The 20316-nt window shown below is 38.1% G+C and overlaps 1 protein-coding gene and 1 long non-coding RNA gene across 5 annotated transcripts in view; both read left to right on the top strand.

Moving 5' to 3' along the window:
• Positions 1–20316, top strand: part of NTNG1 (netrin G1) — a 358486-nt gene that overhangs the window by 106980 nt on the left and 231190 nt on the right. The gene's annotated exons all lie outside the window — the stretch shown is intronic.
• LOC117074821 lies at positions 1727–19935 on the top strand. Its single transcript, XR_004433720.1, has 3 exons — positions 1727–1737; positions 3410–3415; positions 19771–19935. It is a non-coding gene; the product is annotated as an uncharacterized LOC117074821 (long non-coding RNA).

Raw genomic sequence — 20316 nt, 5'->3', positions numbered from 1 at the left:
AATATTTACTTTATATATATAGAAACCAATAAACAAGAGTATTAGTGTTACCTATATTTGCTTATCCTGTGGAGACAAAGGTACTGGTAAAATTCTCTTAAAATTTAAGCTATTTATTTTTCTCTTACGCTGCCTGTAACTTCTAAAACTCATGATTCTGAAAAATTAAAAACTGTTGACAATTTGGTTTCCCCTCTAAATCCCCATCATTTTAACTTGTTCTGAAATGTGCCACGTGAGGTATCCTGTATTATGCGCCTGCATCTGCTGCTCCATACAAACCGATGCTGCTGTCTTAGAAATAATAGGTTCCCTTTTATTCCCTAATAGACACTGCCATTATGTGAGATCATGTTCGAGCTTTACATTTTTCCACTCTGTATTTCTGTTTTCAGTTTATCTTATGGAATAAATGGTCCCTTATTTCAGTAATTTTGTATATTGTTATATTTTTGAGTTTCCTTTCTCTGTGTCTCCCTCTTCCTTCCTCCCTCTCCTGCCCACTCAAGGTGTTCTCTCCCTTCTTCTCCGTCTGTCTGTCTGTCTGCCAGTCTAGCTCTCCCTCTGACACATGCCATACACAGATCTTCTGAATGAGGTGAAGAGTGTGGCACGAACAGCAGGACCTTGACCGTGGCACAGTCTGGACTGTGCAACTTGCACTGGAGAATTTAGCTGTCACTTTGGAGCCTGATAGAACTAGTGTCCAATTCGCATGCCCCAAGTCCTGAAAGGGAAACTGCATCTGGTGTCAGCACAGTTCACTGATAAGATTTTATCTTTTCTCCTGCTGATACTGATAGAGCCATAGCCAGGTGAGCAGTAAATAAAGAAGATTTATTGTGGGCTGGATTTGTTAGCTAACAGTACTTTCTCAGAACTGTATCAAAAAAAAAAGACCCATAAGTGTTCATCTTTCACGTCTATGGAGCTCAATAATGAATGATGTGGTGGGGGAGGGACAGCAGCAGGAATTTATCCAGGCAAATTCCTTTTAAACAATGAACAACTTCATATACTATCAGCCTAATCTGAATAGATGACTAAAAATCCAGGGGTTGATAAATTATCAGCATGGCACCTGCATCTTATGCTTGAAAAACCTTAAGCAAACCCAGGGCTATACTTGTGGATTAATTGAGCATGCATAATTTACCACTGCAGTTTACATAAGTGTAAGTATTTTTCTCATTCTGGTAAATAGGCATTTCCAGCTTCAGGAGAAAAATCAGAATGTTGCTGTACAAAGAAATGAGCCATCAGCCGATTTGGCTATTATAAGAAAAAAGAATCTCTGCTCTTGCCACCGCTGCTTAGTTTTTAAATTGAAATGATTTTTCAAGTTTAATTTGCTTTTCTCCATTTATGTATATTTCTTTTTATTCACATTTACTGTCTTGCTTTTGCTGTTGTTTGTAATCAATACTGTTTTCTTAGTCTAATTTGATGCTACTTATTTGAATGATTTACAGAATATTAACCTAGGAAAATACTTTCATTGCAGTTATTTTATGTAGCCAAGGGTGAAAAGCAAATGAGTAGGGATTAAGAGTCACAGAAACACATCAAGGTTTCAATGGCTTGCTGCATATTATCACTCATGTGCTTTTTAATTAGGTGTTAATACTAAGTCACTATTTCCTCGTCTATTAAATGGGAGTAATACCTATCCCAAAAATGGTTCTATTACATGTTATAATGAATAAGCAGCCTCATTTAAAGCTAGAAACCTGCTAGGTGCACAATAAATGATATGTATCATAGTAATTCTCTTATTAAAACAAAATTTATTTCCTATACATCAACAGTAAATTTTCCATGTCTAGATTAGTAGTTTAAAAACATTTTTGCTGTAGGAGATTTTATTTAATTATTAATGGTAGGCTACACAATATCTAGAAATACTCTTTATATAATGGTGTGTTGCCTAATTATGGCTTTATAACAAATTTGTGCAAGTTAATATGTAGGCAGATAACCTGGGGTAATGTTAGGTGTGTTCAACCTGCTCATGTCATAAAGTCAATATGAGAGTTTTATTCTCCTTGTTTAAGCAAAAAAAAAAAAAAAAAAGTCCTTGTGGGAAAGGAAAGCAACTGTTTTTAAAGGATACTATTATAAATGTATTAATCCCTGTTTTGCAATGGGGAAATACCTTTAAACCTCAATTGATGTAGTAGGCATAATCTGAGCGGCTGAGTTTCCATTTGATTTTTCTCATCTGCTCCTATTTCCTGTAATATAATATACACATTATAATTTTAAAAATGTGTTTTACCTATGCTTAATTTTTTATTGCAGTAGCAACTAATGCTGAAATCTTAAATTTTGCAGTCTCAGAAACCCTGTATAATAAGTTATAAAAAATGTAAATATAATAGGAAAACTGGCTACTTAAAGGAGCTTTTCAGTGAATCTTATGTTAAATTCAAGATCCCTTTTGTAATAGAGGTTAAATTTATTTATATAGTAAATCTAATTTTTCATAATATACAACACCCATATGTAAATTGTAATAGCCATTGTACGCTTCCTTTCTTGGCGAGAACTACAGCTATCAGCTAGGCATTGGGTTATTCCTACAAAGACATGTCACATTTTCTGCCACTTCTCTGTGGCTTTATTGATGTGGCTGTCACCCTAGAAACCCAGCAGATTTGGAGATGAGGCTGTCTTCCTACTTGATTTTTCACTAAGGTGCATTTGAGGAGACCACTGTGAGGCTCTGGTGGAAGAAGCCGAAAGGGTAATTCTCCATAAGAATAATTGTAACCTTCTGCGACTTTCTGTCTGCACTCATGCAATTGGTCATTTCCTGAATACTAAGTGGGACTTGTCGCACCATTAATCATGCCACAACAGCACCCTCAATCCTGCTTAGAAATAATCATTACTTAATTAGCTGGTCTTTTCTTTGTCTTTCTCTCTATCTCTTTCAGTCGTAAGTTTAAAATGAGGCTACAGAGTGATGAAAAGGAGAGAAATAAGCTACGAAGATCATGTAATGGCTAGCACAGGGCTTGGAGTTAGATAGGCCAAGTTTCTCTACCACTGATGAGCTGTATGATGCAAAGTCATACAAGTTACTTAAATACTTAAGACTCTGATTCTTCTTCTGTATAGTGGGAATAATAACATCTTTTAGTGTGTTTTAGTGACTTCTTGACAGATCTACACATGGACCTTCTCTTCAATTTTTGCCTGAATACTGTGGGATTGTGTCACAATGTCCCAATCTTAGAATTGGATCTTTTCCCTCCCCTCCAGATAACATGGTCAGCTTTTCTTTGTTGGGTTCCTAAATGTCAAACTTGTAATGCCAACCATTTGCCACATAAAGGAGAAGATCTTATTTACTCTTAACAAATGAGTTCTCTTGTAAAAAACAAAAACAAAAAACCAATATCAGTGTCAAGTGAAGCACGTCTCAGCTGTGGGCTCCATCAGCTCTCCAGACCTTGAGAAGCTTTGTGGTTCTCTGCTCAGTTAATATGTGTCTGACACCCACCTTTTCAAGTGAAGGCAGTCTGGTGCTGCACAGATGAGGCGAAGAGTGGATGGAGAGGCTCAGACTCACCAACTGCAGTTGTTCCTTCATTTAGATGGTTGTAGAGTTCCCACAGAACTAGGAGTGGTCATTCAAAATGATCCCTTGCCAAAGTAGTAGACTTTTTTCTTTTCTTTTCTTTCTTTTTTTTTTTAGCAGTCCCACTGCCAACATGCCATTCTATTTAAATGGAAAATGCCACTGTGTATAGTATTATTGTAATAAGGTACCTTGTCTCCAAGTCAGAAGTTAAGAAAGAGAAATAAAAGTTTTCAGGCCTCTTGGCAGCTGGGGCTCAGTACTGTGACCTTGCCTTTGTTAAGCAGATGGTTCTGTTTGGGATCTTGACTCCTGAATGAGAATGGCGACGATTTATTCATGATCACTTTGATGATGGCAGTGGCAGCATCATGTCACAATGCTACTGGATTCACTTATGTAATACGATGTCTTCTCCTATTTCTAGAGAGAGTAGCAGGTGGTGAAGCCAGTTTTTGGTTTAGGGAAGTCTGGAATTTGTAGCTGCCTTTACAAATTTGGTGCTCAGCAGACATGAGAGGTAACAAGGAGTTAATCTTACTAAGGAACTAAGATTACATATGCATACTTTCCCTACCCACTTGTCCTCAGGTCTTCTGTGATTTAAGACAAGCATTTTTCATTGCTTTTGGCCATTAAGTAGAGTTCACTGAATCTATAATGACGATCACAATATAAGCGATTTTATTAACCTGTCAGTTACTATTCTACTTTCTTATTCTGGTCACATCCCAAATCCAGGAGGGTGGTGAAAATGCAAGACTCTTCTTTATTCCCAAATTACTGAATTTCATATTATTCTTTCATGAATGGGCACAGGGATACTTGTATGTATATCTGGCTTATAAAATCTTAAGAATGTTTCTGGTTTACTTCATCAGAGGTTTAACTATTGTTATTGATTGAAATTGAAAAGTTAGGCCTGGCATGGTGGCTTACGCCTGTAATCCCAGAACTTTTGGAGGTCAAGGCAGGCGGATCATCTGAGGTCAAGAGTTCAAGACGAGCCTGGCCAACATGATGAAACCCCATCTCTACTAAAAATACAAAAAAAAAAAAAAAAGAAAGAAAATTAGCCAGGCATGGTGCAGGCACCTGTAATCTCAGCTACTTGGGAGGCTGAGGCAGGAGAATCTCTTGAACCCAGGAGATGGAGGTTGCAGTGAGCCAAGATCACGCCACTGCACTCCAGCCTGGGTGACATGAGTGAGACTCCATCTCAGAAAACAAACAAACAAACAAAATTAATGTAAAAGTTAGTTTGGGTAACTATATGTGTATTTGGACATTATCTCTTAAGACATTATTATTTGCATTGTTGCCTAGACGTTCCCTAAATGTGTTATTTTGATGAGGCCACCCTAAAAATGTGTTCTGTGTTCATATGAGTTTTGAGAGAACTGCACACAATCTCTTTATCTTAATAATCTACACTGTATATTAGCACGTTAAGGACTTCACACATTCCTGAGAAAATGAGCTTACTTCACATCGTTTGACTCAGAGTTTTACAAATTTACATGACTACAAAGACCCTTCCTGTAAAATAAAAACTATGGGACTAACACTGTCATGCACGTCCATGTGAAGAGACCACCAAAGAGGCTTTGTGTGAGCAACATGGCTGTTTATTTCACCTGGGTGCAGGCGGGCTGACTCCAAAAAGACAGTCAGTGAAGGGAGATAAGGGTGGGGCCGTTTTATAGGATTTGGGTAGGTAAAGGAAAATTACAGTCAAAAGGGGGTTGTTCTCTGGCGGGCGGGAGTAGGGGTTACAAGCTGCTTAGTGGGGGAGCTTTTTGAGCCAGGTTGAGCCAGGAAAAGGAATTTCACAAGATAATATCGTTTAAGGCAAGGACTGGCCATTTTCAATTCTTTTGTGGTGGAATGTCATCCGTTAAGGCGAGGCAGGGCATTTGCACTTCTTTTGTGATTCTTCAGTTACTTCAGGCCATATACATGCAAGTCACAGGGGATGCGATGGCTTGGCTTGGGCTCAGAGGCCTGACAAATACTTTATGATATCTATTTTGGGAAATGTTACCATAATATGCATTTTTCTATTGTATTTTTCTGCATCACATGTTTTCACCAACAGATGCACTGGGCTTACATGGGAGAAAAGCAGGTACTAACAGAGATATTCGTTTGGAAGTCAGTTCATTCCAGTGGTCCTTCCCCATGGAGACAGTCTCCCATGCAGTGTGGGGGCAGGGAGAAGTGCTTTTCTTGTTATATATAAGGCTCAGAAACTTATTTCTTTACCTAAATTTACCTACAATCTTTGATGAAGCCTTTCTTGGCACAAATTTATAGCTTTAGACATAGGTCCAGATTGTTACTGTCTTCATAGATTTAATTCACTGATCATTTTAACCAAGGAGGTCTCCAAAGTGATAAGATAGTGAGGTGGCTTTAAAAAGAATGTAGAAAACTGAAACCGCTTCTGGTAAAAATATAAAGAACTGTATGAAAATGATACACACCAAATTCAGGATGGTGGTTACTGCTGCCAGGATGTGAGGGGGGGTGGTGGTCGGGAAGTGATACACAAAGGAAGATGTGGCAAGTGTGCTCCTGGGAAACACTATGAAACCCTGACGGTTGAGCCCAGGGCAGCCATCAGGAATGCTCTCAAGAAAGACAGCTGTGAGAACATGCGGTGTTTGGTTTTCTACTCCTGTGTTAGTTTGCTGACCACGGCACATGTAGACCTATGTAACAAACCTGCACGTTCTGCACATGTATCCCAGAACTTAAAGTGTAATAATTTAAAAAAAGAAAAGAAAGACAACTGTGAAAGAAAAAGGGAAGAAGAGAGAGGGAGAAGCTGAGCTGTAATACCTTTGCAAAACTGCCTTCAACCTAACTCTTACCCCTTCAGAGATGTCCAGAATCCAGGCAAGAGGGCCTGATATTTGTACCCGTACATCAACCAGTCACTGGATGTGAGCTGCTCCTGGGGAGGTAGAGAAATAGGGTGACCTTAGTCAAGGAAGCTTCAGCTGAAAGCAGCCAACCCGCCAGGCAACTGGTGCAGTGGGCATCTTGGTTCTGAAGTGGGAATCTGGTAGCATCACTCTATGCCCTTCAGAGGATTTACCAACATTGGCAAACTTTTATTTGTTTACATACAACATCTATATTTTATTAATAACATTTATTTTCATGCATGGTTATTCTTACCCTATTTTTTATATCTTGTTATTGTCTTTAATCATGCAAAATAAATGTTAAGAAAAAAGTGTTGAAAGAATACATTTATCATGAAGAAATTTCATGTAGTAATGCTTCAAATCATTCCAAATCACTGGGAAAAGAATACATTCTGCATGACTGACTCTTCTAATTGAAAAATTTACCTAAGTGCCAAAACTTTTAAACACTATTTTTAAAGGAAGTCTTACTAAAATCCTGCTCATATATCCATATCTTAATGAAAAGGCTGAAATGTGCATAATAGAATCTTTCCTTGATAAGTAAATGTTTTTATTAGTTTGGGTCCTCAAATATACTTTGTAGAACCTCTCATCTCTCCCTCACACACAATTAATCTTTGTTTCTCTACTTGTATTCCAGCCAAACCCATTCCCCTTTTTGGTTTTTAAACTTTTTTAAAAAATTGGAACCACCATTCTCAAAGTCTCTCAGATTTGTAACCCAGAATCAACTTTACTTCTCAGCCACTCCTTAACTTCTGTATCTAGTTAACGAATTGGTTAACAAATCCCACAAGTTCTGCATCTTCGCAAGTTCCGCATCTTCACTACCTCTAGCATCTGCTCGCTCTTTCTATTTTCTAGCCATAAAACCTCTAACTGGACTGGTACATTGGCATCTAAATTACTGTCTTTAGTTGAAACTATCAGATCAGTCTCTTGCAACCCAACTCTGATCATGTCACTTCACTACTTAGAATTCTTAGTCCCAGAAGCTAGAGAGTAAGGGCCATTCCTGTCCACTGTTGTCTTACTTTGTCTTACTGTTGTCTTACTGTTCCCACTGACCTCTCCAGTTTCCCCTCCCACTCTTTCTCCCTAAGCACATTAGTTTTATCTATAATCGCGTAAGGCAGAGGAAAGTCTACATACCAAAATACTGAGAACAGAAGAGTATTTAGTTTAAGAGAGTAGACTCTGGAACCAGCCTCCATGGTTTACTTCTATCCACTTACTAATTGTGTGACTTTGAGTATGTTACTCAATTTCTTTCTGCATCAGTTCCTCATCTGCAAAATGAGGACAGTAGCATCTGCATCAGATGTTATGAACTAAAGGGTTCATAGATGGAATTGCTTATAAGAATGCCTGGCTTTTAATAAGCATTCTATACATTTTGTCTATCTTTACTGCTTTTGTTCAGGCCAAATTAAAGTCTTCACTGGCACCTACTTTTATATGGGATCTTTTATTGTAGTTCTATGATGGATTGTCCTTTTGAAAGCCATTTGCTGATTTGCTACTTGCTAATTGTGTGTCTGGTCCCAGGTTTTTAAATTTGGTGATTCCTTCCTTTCCTAATTCAAGAAATGTATTGCATTGAAAGTCACAGAAACCAGTGCATGCAAACTTGATGTTTACTGAATAGCTCCAACAGGTAATCATGCCAATCTCTAAGAACAGGAAATTGCAGACAGCTAGGCCACATGGGATTAGGCTGAGACTTATGTATGTTCCAGGCCATTTAATGCTGTTTTAGTCTGCTTCTGAGTTCTTTCCCTAGTTCTCTTAGCAGACTGACTTTCTCTGCTCAGTTTTGCTATTTCCCCATATTCTTCTTGCACATGAGTGGATTAAGTTTGCTAAGACACTGATTACTGCTTGGATATCATTTGGCTGTGCATCAGGGCTCCCTACAACTAACAAACACAATCTCTTGGTATCTGAATTCCAAATTCAGTATTTTATTGGCTCAGGTGGAATATGGATTTCACCTAGATTAAGTGTCCCCTTCTATTTCAGTTGCTGTAGTCAAAGCTCTAACGTTTTCTGATACAAAGATAATTACTTAGAATATCCTGCCTGCAGGGGCAGTGGGTGGGGAATATTACCATTACCAGAGATGGACATAGGCACAAAGCAGATGCCACAAAATAGGTATGGATCCTGTCACTGTCTTTACTGGAGTAAGAGATATCTTAGTGTATTCTTGCAGAATGCCTGCTTTCTTTACTCTCTTTTGCCACTCCAGAAGCACTAAAGGATACCAGGGAAAACCTATTGTAATCAACTATTTTGAAATCCACTCTTAATTTCATGGATATTTTCCAGAACAGACCTAAAAGTCTTAAGGTGATTTCACTCAGCTTTCATGGGTAAAATACAGTCTTGAGAAAACCCCTGGTACTCAGTAGAGTCTGACTTAATTTGAGGCTTAATGCCACTGTACATTACATTCCTGAGCCAAATGTTTGTTATACATTCAGTCTGGTGACTTTTTACTCTTGGGGGCAGCCATACTCCAATAAAGTCTTGGTCTTCATGACATAAGGTGAAATTCAATGATAAGAGTTAGCTGATAACATTTGAAATTATTGAATTTGGAATCCAAGTAAAGAAACAGCTAATAAGGAATTTATGTTTATCCTTTTATTCTAAATTATCAGAATTAGCTTCCATGTCACCCATTTTCCCCAGAAAATCAGCCAGCTCTTCTAACCAATTTGTGTGTCACAGGCGTAAGAGAAGGGTACTCTTTTGGCTCTATTTCTCATTCCATTTCATTTTCCTTTGTTGGGGTGTTTATGATTAAGTTTACCTGCCCTTCCCCAGAAGGCAATTATTGGTTTAGATTGCGTTATAATTGTCTCAGGTCTGTAATGGCTTCGCTGATATTTAGCAGTGTTGCTCCTGTTTCCTCTTTTATTTTAAACCATTTGTCCTTTTTGTTTTACCCTGACATTGATCTGTGTTGTTCCTCTCTGCAAACAAAGGAACCAACATCCCACATTGCGTAAACATTTGTGTCACACTTTCCTCTCGAAATTAGTATTCTTTTAAACTGGTTAACACATTTGTACTGTCTCTGACACCTTTAACTATGACAACTATGAAATAAAATAGTGAACAATGAACAAACACATCACTGAAAGCTGATTAGATTAATTACTATTCGGGACAGTGCTTAGATTAATTATTTTGTTTGTGTAGTATGTTCGTTAAGTGGTTGCCTGATTGCTGCTTGGAAGATTGATTGCTTCTTACGTTTACCTTGTGGTTTCTGTGGGGAAAATATCTTTTAGGATTCATCACTTCTCAAAGCCCAGGGGGCTTGGTTGACTTGAGAATGCTCCAGGAAAGCTGTAAAATGGAGAACTAACCGAGGAAAATGTGTTCTTTAAATAAACACCTACAGTGGTGGCTAGAGTAGCCATCAGATCTGTTTAACATCAGGAGAAACAGCTGATGATAAAATTGAGTTAATATGAACCATACACTCTGAAAACCCAGCACACTAGTTGGATTGTAAAATTAAGGTGAATAAGCACTTCCCAAGATTTTCTCTGCATCCAGTAAGCTAAAATAACAAAGTCTCGGTGACTTTGCATTCATTTTACCTCTTGACTGTCATGTACCTCACTTCCCAGTAGCAGCCGCATGAGGACTGCTGCCGCTACTGCTGTGAGTCTGCCCTGGTGATGGGTCTCCCCGGGCTCCTTCTGAAGAACCCACCCCACTGCCCTTTGAGGCGCTTGCCTCGCTGTAGGCAACTTCATGGGGTTATGTGATGCATAAGAGCATGCATTATCTACTGTGTTTAAGGGCTGACTGCCTGCACTAGGAAAGGATTTACGATAATAGGATTTTGCTGCAATGGGGGATCGTAACAAATTTAAATAGAACAGTACTTTTGAAAGAAACAAAAATGAGTTAAGGATGAAAAATAGAACAGACTTTTGTTTAGTGAAAGACTGGGCTAATCTCTCCATTTGGGGACACAAAAATACATTGCTTGCCCATGATTGTATATTATACCTCTCTGTGACTTTGAAAGCTTATGGCAGTATTAGACAAACAGTTTTAGTATTCAAAGAGGCTTCATACATCCCTGCCAAAAATACTGTACCTTTGTCCAGAAGAGAAAGACTAAAGAATCTTTCTATGTTTCTAGTCTTTTGACCTTAATACTTACATCTATTAATTATATTTGTAAACAACCGCAACACAGTTACACAAAATACTTAGAGGTAGGGCACTGAAAATACCTAGGACTTTTAGTACTATAGATTAAAACTAAGGAAGCATTATAACTAATATGCATCCCAGCAAATGAGAAGGAAATAACCAAAATAGTAAAATAATTAAAGTAAATATTGCCTCATGTTTTAATCAGTCGTCCCTCTGTAGCTTGAGATTTCAGAAGGTAAGCTATTTACAAACAAAAACTGCTTTTAGCATTTAAAATCATTTTGAACTTAAGATTATTAAACATTATAACCATCATGGCATTATGGCAAAAATAGTTTTCCTCCATAAAGACAACAGTCATTGCCCAAAGGAGAAGCAGCCAAGAGCATAGGTATTAGGACAGTGATAAATGAGATGATGAGAGATGGAGCGGTTGTTTATGATTTGGTTGGCTTTCTACAATGGTGCAAAGACTGAAATAAAGGGAAATGCATTAGCCCAGGTGAAAATATATTTAGGGACTTTTTGATTAAATTCTTCTTTTCCTGTGTGACTTGAAAGCTGAAACTCAACGGGAATTAATTTTTTAAACATCTTTCTTTCTCATTAACTGCCCTTTTGTCTCTTTGAAGATACCTGTCTATGTTCCAGTCTAATACAAAATTCTAGTAATTCAAGTTTTTCAACTTACCACCCACATCCCTGGATTCTGACAGACAGTGGGGCTGAGACTATTGTGGGGATACAGTTGCCTATATCACAAGTTTTCTCTGGTTTGAAAACTCAAGTTCAGCACGTTTAGAAATAGCCTGGAATCTTGAAAACTGAGCCCTGTTTTTCATAGCATCCCTGATACCTTCCTTTCTTAGCCTATTCACACATAATAATATCTTTTACAACTAAAATCTATTAAAATGAATTGCTTATAGTTATTATTATACTTAAAAATATAACTGTTTTGAGAAAGTTGAAAATATGTGTTTGGAATCTCACTGGGTTGTTCATAAGCTATTGTCTTAAAAGCAACAAATTCAATGCATCTGTAAGAATGTGACTTTAAGTTAATGAAACTAGTTCTCATGTGTTGTTTATTAAACTCATTACATTACTTTATGGTCACACCTCAAACATTCTCTGTAATTATTTGATGGCTAAATGTGGCTGTCCTTTTAAGAAGAAAATGACATTATTGATCCATTGTTACTCCCAAACCACAGTTTAGTTTGTCTTTTCCTCTTATGGGCCATGAGCTTCCCACTGACCTCTCAATTTCCTTGTGTAACCAAAGATATCTCTCAGAAGATGGTAACCAGAGTGGTGAGTACCTGGTGTTTTCTGGAGCTATGAACTGCTAACTGGACTCAGTCATTCAGTCAGTCTATCAATGAGTAAATGTATTTATGCACTATTGAATGCTTACACAGATTCGACACCCCATACTTTTATTTTCTGTATGAATAGATGGCTTAACTCCTGCTTTCAGAGGGTTCAAGATTTTCTGAGAGGACCTGCAAAGGAGCAAGCAATTAACATAAAGAGTATTCGAGGTTAGCATAACAGAGCCTAGAGAGGAAACAGAAGGTGTCCCAAGGGAAGACTGAATAAGAGCTCTCAGAAAGGAAGAGTTAAGGGGAGGATGTCCAGGCAAAGTATGCTGCACTTGCAGGCAGTTGCAGAGAGAACCTTGCTCCAGTAGTTCCATGAGCCTGGACGGGAGGAGAGGAGAGAGCAGGAGAAGAAGACAGGGCAAGGAAACCATTGGGGAGGGCTTTGGAAGCCGTTCATTTGGCATTTACCCTGCAGAAACTAGAGAGCAAATGAAGGATTTAATCAGGAGAATGACTTCTGTCCAATTAGTATCAAATTCTACCTGAATTAATCAACTATACTTTATGCCTTTCCCATACCTGTCAAAATGTCCAAACTGTTTTTTTATTGTCCAAACTGAGCTGGCTTCCACTTCTGACAGATTTGACTTTGAAATGATTTTGCTTATCTGACAATATGGAGATTTTTCTTTCTGGTCTGAATCTCTGACTTCTATTTTCCTTCCTCAACTACCTGCTGGAAATCTTTTATCATGCTAAATTAGAAAGGTAAATATGCTCCAAAAATAATTGTAAACAATATTAAAAAAGAGATTATGTGCTATTTATATGATATTAAATACCTACCTTTATAGTCATTTGGACTGAATGAACCAGTTTAGAAACCAGTTTAACTCATAATTCATAACACTGGAAATAGAAAATATCTTAGGAGGTCACTGTGGAAACATCGCTGAAATATATTTTAGTTAAAAGTATCCCAAAACTGTAGAACAATTAGATCTAGAGAAGCATTTGAGAAAAACAGGCCTTTTTTTTTTTTAATGGAGTCCCTCTGTCGCCCAGGCTGGAGTGCAGTGGCTGGATCTCAGCTCACTGCAAGCTCCGCCTCCCAGGTTTACGCCATTTTCCTGCCTCAGCCTCCTGAGTAGCTGGGACTACAGGCGCCTGCCACCACGCCTGGCTAGTTTTTTGTATTTTTTTTAGTAGAGACGGGGTTTCACCGTGTTAGCCAGGATGGTCTCGATCTCCTGACCTCGTGATCCGCCCGTCTCGGCCTCCCAAAGTGCTGGGATTACAGGCTTGAGCCACCTCGCCCGGCCAAAAGTAGGCCTTTTGATATGTGTCCTTCCAAATATTTATTTTGTATTTTAAGTATAGACTGGAAAATAAAAAGAATGCCTTTCATCTCTTTAATATTTTGCCTCAACTTCGCAGTCAGCTCTTTGGAAGTAGAGGATTTACTTCTTTTTACTTTAAGATAATGAAAAAACCAAATCATATCAATATGGTCATTTTGGATATCTTAATGAATAAACTGAATTGCTACACAGCTGCTCCAGTCACCTGATTTGGAATTAATTGTGAATTTATCCAAAAATATGCAGCCAATTCGATCCCTGCATGTAGATGGGGGTCTGTGGATGGGCACTGTGTGTGGGGATTAGAACCCTGTTTGCATGCACTCCAGCTGAGAGAACCCTTCCATATGTTAGCCAGAGACCCAGAGTAGGGGTAAGCAAACATCCTGCAGAGGCATGGCAGAGAGCAAAATCACAGATGCAGCGTGCTAGAATTTCCCACAACCAAAATATCTTATTCTTCCAATGACCTAAGCAATGAAAAAGTATCCTACATTTCCACATTAATAATCCAGTTTTCCTTTTCATGGTTCTCCTTTGTTTCAGGAGCCTCAGGCCTAGGGTAACCCAGGTTACCCTTCTTTCCTCCAAGGTTATTTTATTATTTAGGACATCATCAGTGATAATAGGAGCTCCTCACCCATTTTAAAATTTTGGACATGTGGGATTAAAACATTATATGAAAGACGCTCTTGGGTTAATCACTAAACCTACAAATGGCATTGGCAGTCTTGCCCTGTGTAGATAGGATCATCCATGTTTGGGTTTATGGGATGAATATCATTAAACTGAATGCTCTTACTGGGATTAAATGTTTTTTTAATTTAATGTTATGCCCAAGGCAAGTCTTTTTAAGTGTTTTAATGGCTCTAAGAGTTTTTTGGGGTTTTTTTTTTTCATTTTATTAGTGGTTGAGAAAAAAAAAAAAACACATGATGTTGCTAAAAATAATTGTCACTACATTAAAACAATGCAGGTTTATCTCCGAATTAAAGCATGTTACTTTGTCTACTCAGACAAGTGACCCAAAACAAACCCCACCTCTATAATAGACTCCTTATATTGCATTTTATTAAAAAAAATAAAAGAAGTTGGAGTATAAACTTAGATCCTTTTCAGTGGCATGCATAAACATAGTTTATAATAACAGCAAACACTCATGGCAATTTGAGCATGCCAGCATTCTTCCATGTATTAATTTCCTCACACGATACCTGTTTAAGGTGGCTTCTATTATATCCTGATTTTCCAAATGAGAAGACTGAGGCATGGGAATTAAATAACTCACTTGAGTTCATAAACAAGCAAGTGGTAGAACAGGATTTGAACTCAGGGCCCATCTCCACAGGGTACAATTGGCCACTTCACTGAATGCCTTTGACAAGGGGGAGAGTTCAGATTCCATGCAGTGAGCACACTTTTGCGGGTGCAATCTTGAGGAACAGAGTTTGGTCTGATAGCTTAGCCATCTTCATACAACGAGAATAAAGTCTTTTTGTTGTTGTTGCTGTTGTTGTTATTATTTGTTTTAATCCTTGGAGAAAGGAGAAAAAAAACTTAAGATTAGAGAGAACGCATGTGTTATCTGAAAAATCCAAAGGGAAAATGGAAAATAAATTAAGGCAATAATTTAAAGGAGTCCTAAAAATTAATCAGCTCTCTAATGGGGATGACCAAATTTTGATTGATATTGGAGGCAGGAAAGTAAATTATTAGAAAATGCCTGCTTGAGAAATACACTATACAGGCCGGGCGCGGTGGCTCAAGCCTGTAATCCCAGCACTTTGGGAGGCCGAGATGGGCGGATCACGAGGTCAGAAGATCGAGACCATCCTGGCTAACACGGTGAAACCCCGTCTCTACTAAAAAATACGAAAAACTAGCCGGGCGAGGTGGCGGGCGCCTGTAGTTCCAGCTACTCGGGAGGCTGAGGCAGGAGAATGGCGTAAACCCGGGAGGCGGAGCTTGCAGTGAGCTGAGATCCAGCCACTGCACTCCAGCCTGGGCGACAGAGCGAGACTCCGTCTCAAAAACAAACAAACAAACAAAAAAACAAAAGAAGCAAGAAATACACTATACAAATGGTTGGGTTTAAAAATCATAAAACCATTACGGTTGTAAGTACTTTATTCTTCCAATTTTCTTTTCTATTTTTGTGCTATGTTTTTTTTTTTTTTTTTGAGATGGAGTCTCGCTCTGTCGCCCAGGCTGGAGTGCAGTGGCCGGATCTCAGCTCACTGCAAGCTCCGCCTCCCGGGTTCACGCCATTCTCCTGCCTCAGCCTCCGAGTAGCTGGGACTACAGGCGCCCGCCACCTCGCCCGGCTAGTTTTTTGTATTTTTTTTAGTAGAGACGGGGTTTCACTGTGTTAGCCAGGATGGTCTCGATCTCCTGACCTTGTGATCCGCCCGCCTCGACCTCCCAAAGTGCTGGGATTACAGGCTTGAGCCACCGCGCCCGGCCTGTGCTATGTTTTTTTCCAGTATATTTTTATTCAATCAAAACTCCAAAGCAGTTTGTAATGTAAAACTTCAAACTGTTTCCATCTGCATTTCTGGCTCTTTCACACTAAAGTGCCCACTAGATCAAGGTAGCAAGTGTGTTCATTGAAAAATCTCGGTGCTATAAATAACAGGAAAAAATTGACAAGGTTTCCTGAAAGGATCACCAGTGTTAGGAAGCATGTGTAAGGCATGAGATGTAACACAGTTTTAATTTACTAGCCCGTATAATCATCAAAATTAGACTTAGAAAATATTTTAAAAATCATTTAGTTTAACTCTGAACTTATTATTTTGGATAATTTTCATCGATATAAATCCAGAACCTATTAGAACTCATTTTTCAGGTCGTTTCCCTTAAGCTCTTGTCTTTAATTTTCCTTCCTAAAATATTATTCTGCTGGGAATGAATAATTTACATTTGCTACTTCTGTTTTACCCTCCCCCGCAAGATAAAATCTCCATCTTACGATGTGCTTTGTTCAAATACCGGTCAACTATTTCTCTCTAGTATGTGAGATGTGTGTGCCATCGATGACATATATCTTTCGCAGACTGATTTCTTTTTATTAGGTCTCTACTTTTCTTATTTAAATAACTACTAAAAATCTTTATAGTTTTCTGTATATCTTGGGTCATAAATAGAATTTAGCATTCTGTTATTTTAATTATAATCCTACTGATTCAGAGTCCAGAGTAAGTCAGAAACTTGCTAAAAATACTGAGCTAGGTGAGAGGGACACCACAGAGCTGAGATAGTACAAATGGTTCATTCTCTTCTTTTGAATGCAAATTATAGGTTATCTAAAATTTGACTCTGGAATGCACAAGAAGACACACACTGAAAATTAAAATTTTGGCCGTGTCTCTTCATGATAGTAAACAGTGATTGAAAAGTGAAAATACTCATTTGATTCACGATAGTGGTGTTCTGTGATAAGATCATATAAAAATGAATGAGCTTTTTGGTCTCCCAGCTTTCCAGATACCCTACTTGAACTGACCTTGAGAAGAGTGATTTTTGCTAATACAAACTCTAAAGAGGCTTTGGCAGATGGAGGGAAGATGATCCTCTTCTCGCTGGCTACCTTCTGGGGCTGCTTTGGGACTTCTTTTCACACTCACCTCAGAAACAAAATGTAGGGACAATAGGATCCCCATTTCATCCTGATGTTCTCCAGCAGGCAGAGGGTCTACCCCACCGCCAACAATAGCTGTAGTCGTGACAACAGCCTTCATAGCATGATATTCAGTTGTTGCATCAGCAATAAGACGAAAGTCCTGGAGTCACGTATCCGTAGAAGCATCTGTCTCCGGCTTTTGGTCAAGGTTTTCCACAGCAGTCACTACCATCTTTACAAACCATTTGTTTCAAGAACACATTACTTTTGATAATGCCAGGGCTGAGTTACTCCTGTTTGACAAATTCTCTCATCTAGCTTCTCTAGGCTGCGGAATAACAGCATCCCCACCATTATTACCAAACAATACTATTGTCAAGATGCTGATGTTCAGAGATCCCAAGAAATCAGTCAGGTGAGTACTCCCCTTCTACACCACACACAGAGAGCTCTGGTTTCTTCTATTGGCATTTCTGCTGCTTCTGTTGCCTGGCAAACCTGATAAATGAAAGCCACTGATTCAAAGTCAATATTTTACACAGAGAAAGGAGATCCCAGTTGGGACTACTCACCAAGTTTAGTTCTTAGGGAAGAGAAAAAAGCAAGGAAAGGGATCTAGAGACCTTGGTGAACTAAAGCTGCAGCCCAGATAAGTACATCTGAAGATTTGTACAGTTACAATGGATCAGAGCCCAAAGAAGTAGGAGTGCTGTTGATATTACTCATTCTTTAATTCATTCATTTTTAAAAGTTACTTATTCCTTAATTCATTGATCCAGCAAATGTTTACCATGTCTTGGGTCGTGTGCCAGGTACTATTCTAAGTACTGGAGATATGAAAATGAACAAGGTAGACATAATACCTGCCTTCATGTAATGGATAGTCTAGTAGGGAATAAAGATGTCAGACAAATAGAAAAATGATTATTTAATCACAAATACAATAAATGCTTTGTAAGCATATAAGATTTTCTTAAAATACCAGACAACTTCCAGTAGCCAATTTGATAACAATAAGGGAATTTGTTAACATCAGGTGGAAAATGCTGGCAGTTAAAACATTTTGTCTGCAAGTTTCATAGGGTTGAAAAAAAAAAAGCTCTTCAGAAGATTTTAAATAAGTATTATAATTAATATTTTACTTTCAAGCCTGTTGTTGATTTTAGATGATAAATCGCTATTTAAAAATGTAACAACTATATTATAATACATCATTTGTGGGGTAATATGTAAGGTAAACACAAGGTTTGTATGAGGTTCTCTGCCTGGGCAATGTTAACTATAGAAAAATTACATTCTAGGAGCTTACTCTGATTGAGGAAAATAAGATACACCTTAAAATAACCACAATACAAGATTATGAGCTAAGGCCCTTGGGAGTTAATGTACCTAAGTGCTGTTTACATATTTTGAAGTTAAACGTTACAAAGACTTTTTCTGATTTATATATTTACATTAAAAGTCTTACAAAGGTATTTTTTAAAGCCATTACACATGTAGTAACACAATTAGTAAATCACATGAAATCTGAATGACTTTAGAAAGATAGGGGCACATGAGTGGAGACTGGGAGGAAGACTAGGTTCACTACTTAGGAAGGCCAGAATGGAGCCTTTTGTGGGTAATGAGGGCAGTTCAGGGAGAAGAGGACAGTAGAAAAGGGATTTTGTCATAAAAGATTAAAATGTGTCTGGGAGACAAGTACTAGGTCAGTTGGCTAATACACAGATTTATTTTATTGTTGTAAAACAATATAAATGTAGGTTGGGGTCTAACTATTGTGGACTTTGAATGATCAATGAAGGAGTTTATATTTTATCTGATATTTTATGCCATTGAAGGTTTTAGGGCAAGCGATTGTTACGATCAAAGTTGAAAAATCAGTCTGGCTGCAGCCCACATAATCATGGTGACATAATAAATTGTAATGATTCAAGGTAGTAGCTGGAAGTTGAGAAAGAAATACATGAATTAGAAGATGTTGAAAATCGCTTATGTTGACTTGAGACTGGTATTCATCTTTTCTGTGAGTGTATTTGTCTTCTGTTTAGGAAAAGACAAAGCAAATGAAAAACAATCTCTTCATTCACCCCCAGAAAGGGGGTAGGAAAGACAAATAAAGGGTTTTCATAATCTGTTTGTTACCATCTGTTGGTAGTGGACAGAGATGAAACCTTTTTCACTGGTGCACAACTTTATTGTTAGCTGTGAACATCTCTAATTAGAGGAACCACCATAGTGATGACTGAATTGAGAAATCAGCCCATTAGAGGATCTGGTGGTAAAGGAATGGAAATCATTATCTAGCACAAATAATGCAAAGTTGGTCACTTACTCATGTGCGAGTTACTGTGCAAACAATTCTGATAAAAGAGGGGGGAAAGATATGGAATCAATATTGTCTTTATTGTGAAGAGGAATGAGAGTGGACAAAACCCCGAAGCTTTGAAATGTGGTAAATCTCAACACATTTACTCCGAGAATGTGACTGCATCCCCACAGTTCTTCGGAGAAAGGATGTGTGGGTGTGAGAGTGAGTGGATGTGTGGGAAAAGCTGGTAACAGTTCTAGGTTTCCTTCCTTCCTTCCTTCCTTCCTTCCTTCCTTCCTGCCTTCCTTCCTGCCTTCCTGCCTTCCTGCCTTCCTGCCTTCCTGCCTTCTTGCCCTCTTTCTTGCTTCCCTTTTTTTCTTTTTTTTTTTTTTTTCCTTTACAAAGCCTTTACAATAGCAGGTTTACACCTTTGAGGCCTATGTTAATTTTTGAGACATTTTATATTCTTTCTATTTAGGCATTAATCAGAAAATTGGTCTTTTCAAAGTGTGAATCATGAATAGTGAATATGAAACATTTTAAGAATGTAGTAGGAAAGATATTAGCACTTTGGGGAGGTTGCTTAGTGGAGTGAGGGAGCTAATGAATACTCTGAGTTATCTAGCTCTTTTCATCTATGCTAATTAGCCTTAACAAGGCAAGTTAAAAAAATTTCTTTCCTAGGCTTGTATGGTGTAACTTCCCACTTAGCATTTCTTGTCTCCTTACAAGCCTTGTAACCTGAGGCAATCCCAGATATTCCCTATGGGAAAGATGTATTTGAGAGTTATGCTCATGGCACTTGCCTTTATTAATTTTATCAAAAAAAATCAATTTTAACATTCATTTTCATATCTGAGTACTCAAGAATTTGAGGTTTGTATGTAACCATCGTTGGGAGTTTTTTTTTAAGAAATGTTATAGTACAATCAATCGTGACCAAAACACATCTTGATGAAATGTTCTCTTATATCTTTTTTA

The sequence above is a fragment of the Trachypithecus francoisi genome, unplaced genomic scaffold (assembly GCF_009764315.1).
Source record: "Trachypithecus francoisi isolate TF-2019V2 unplaced genomic scaffold, Tfra_2.0 Lachesis_group5, whole genome shotgun sequence".
Classification (NCBI taxonomy): Eukaryota; Metazoa; Chordata; class Mammalia; order Primates; family Cercopithecidae; genus Trachypithecus; species Trachypithecus francoisi.
Note: the sequence above shows the minus strand (reverse complement) of the source record. Positions and strands in the feature narration are given on the sequence as shown.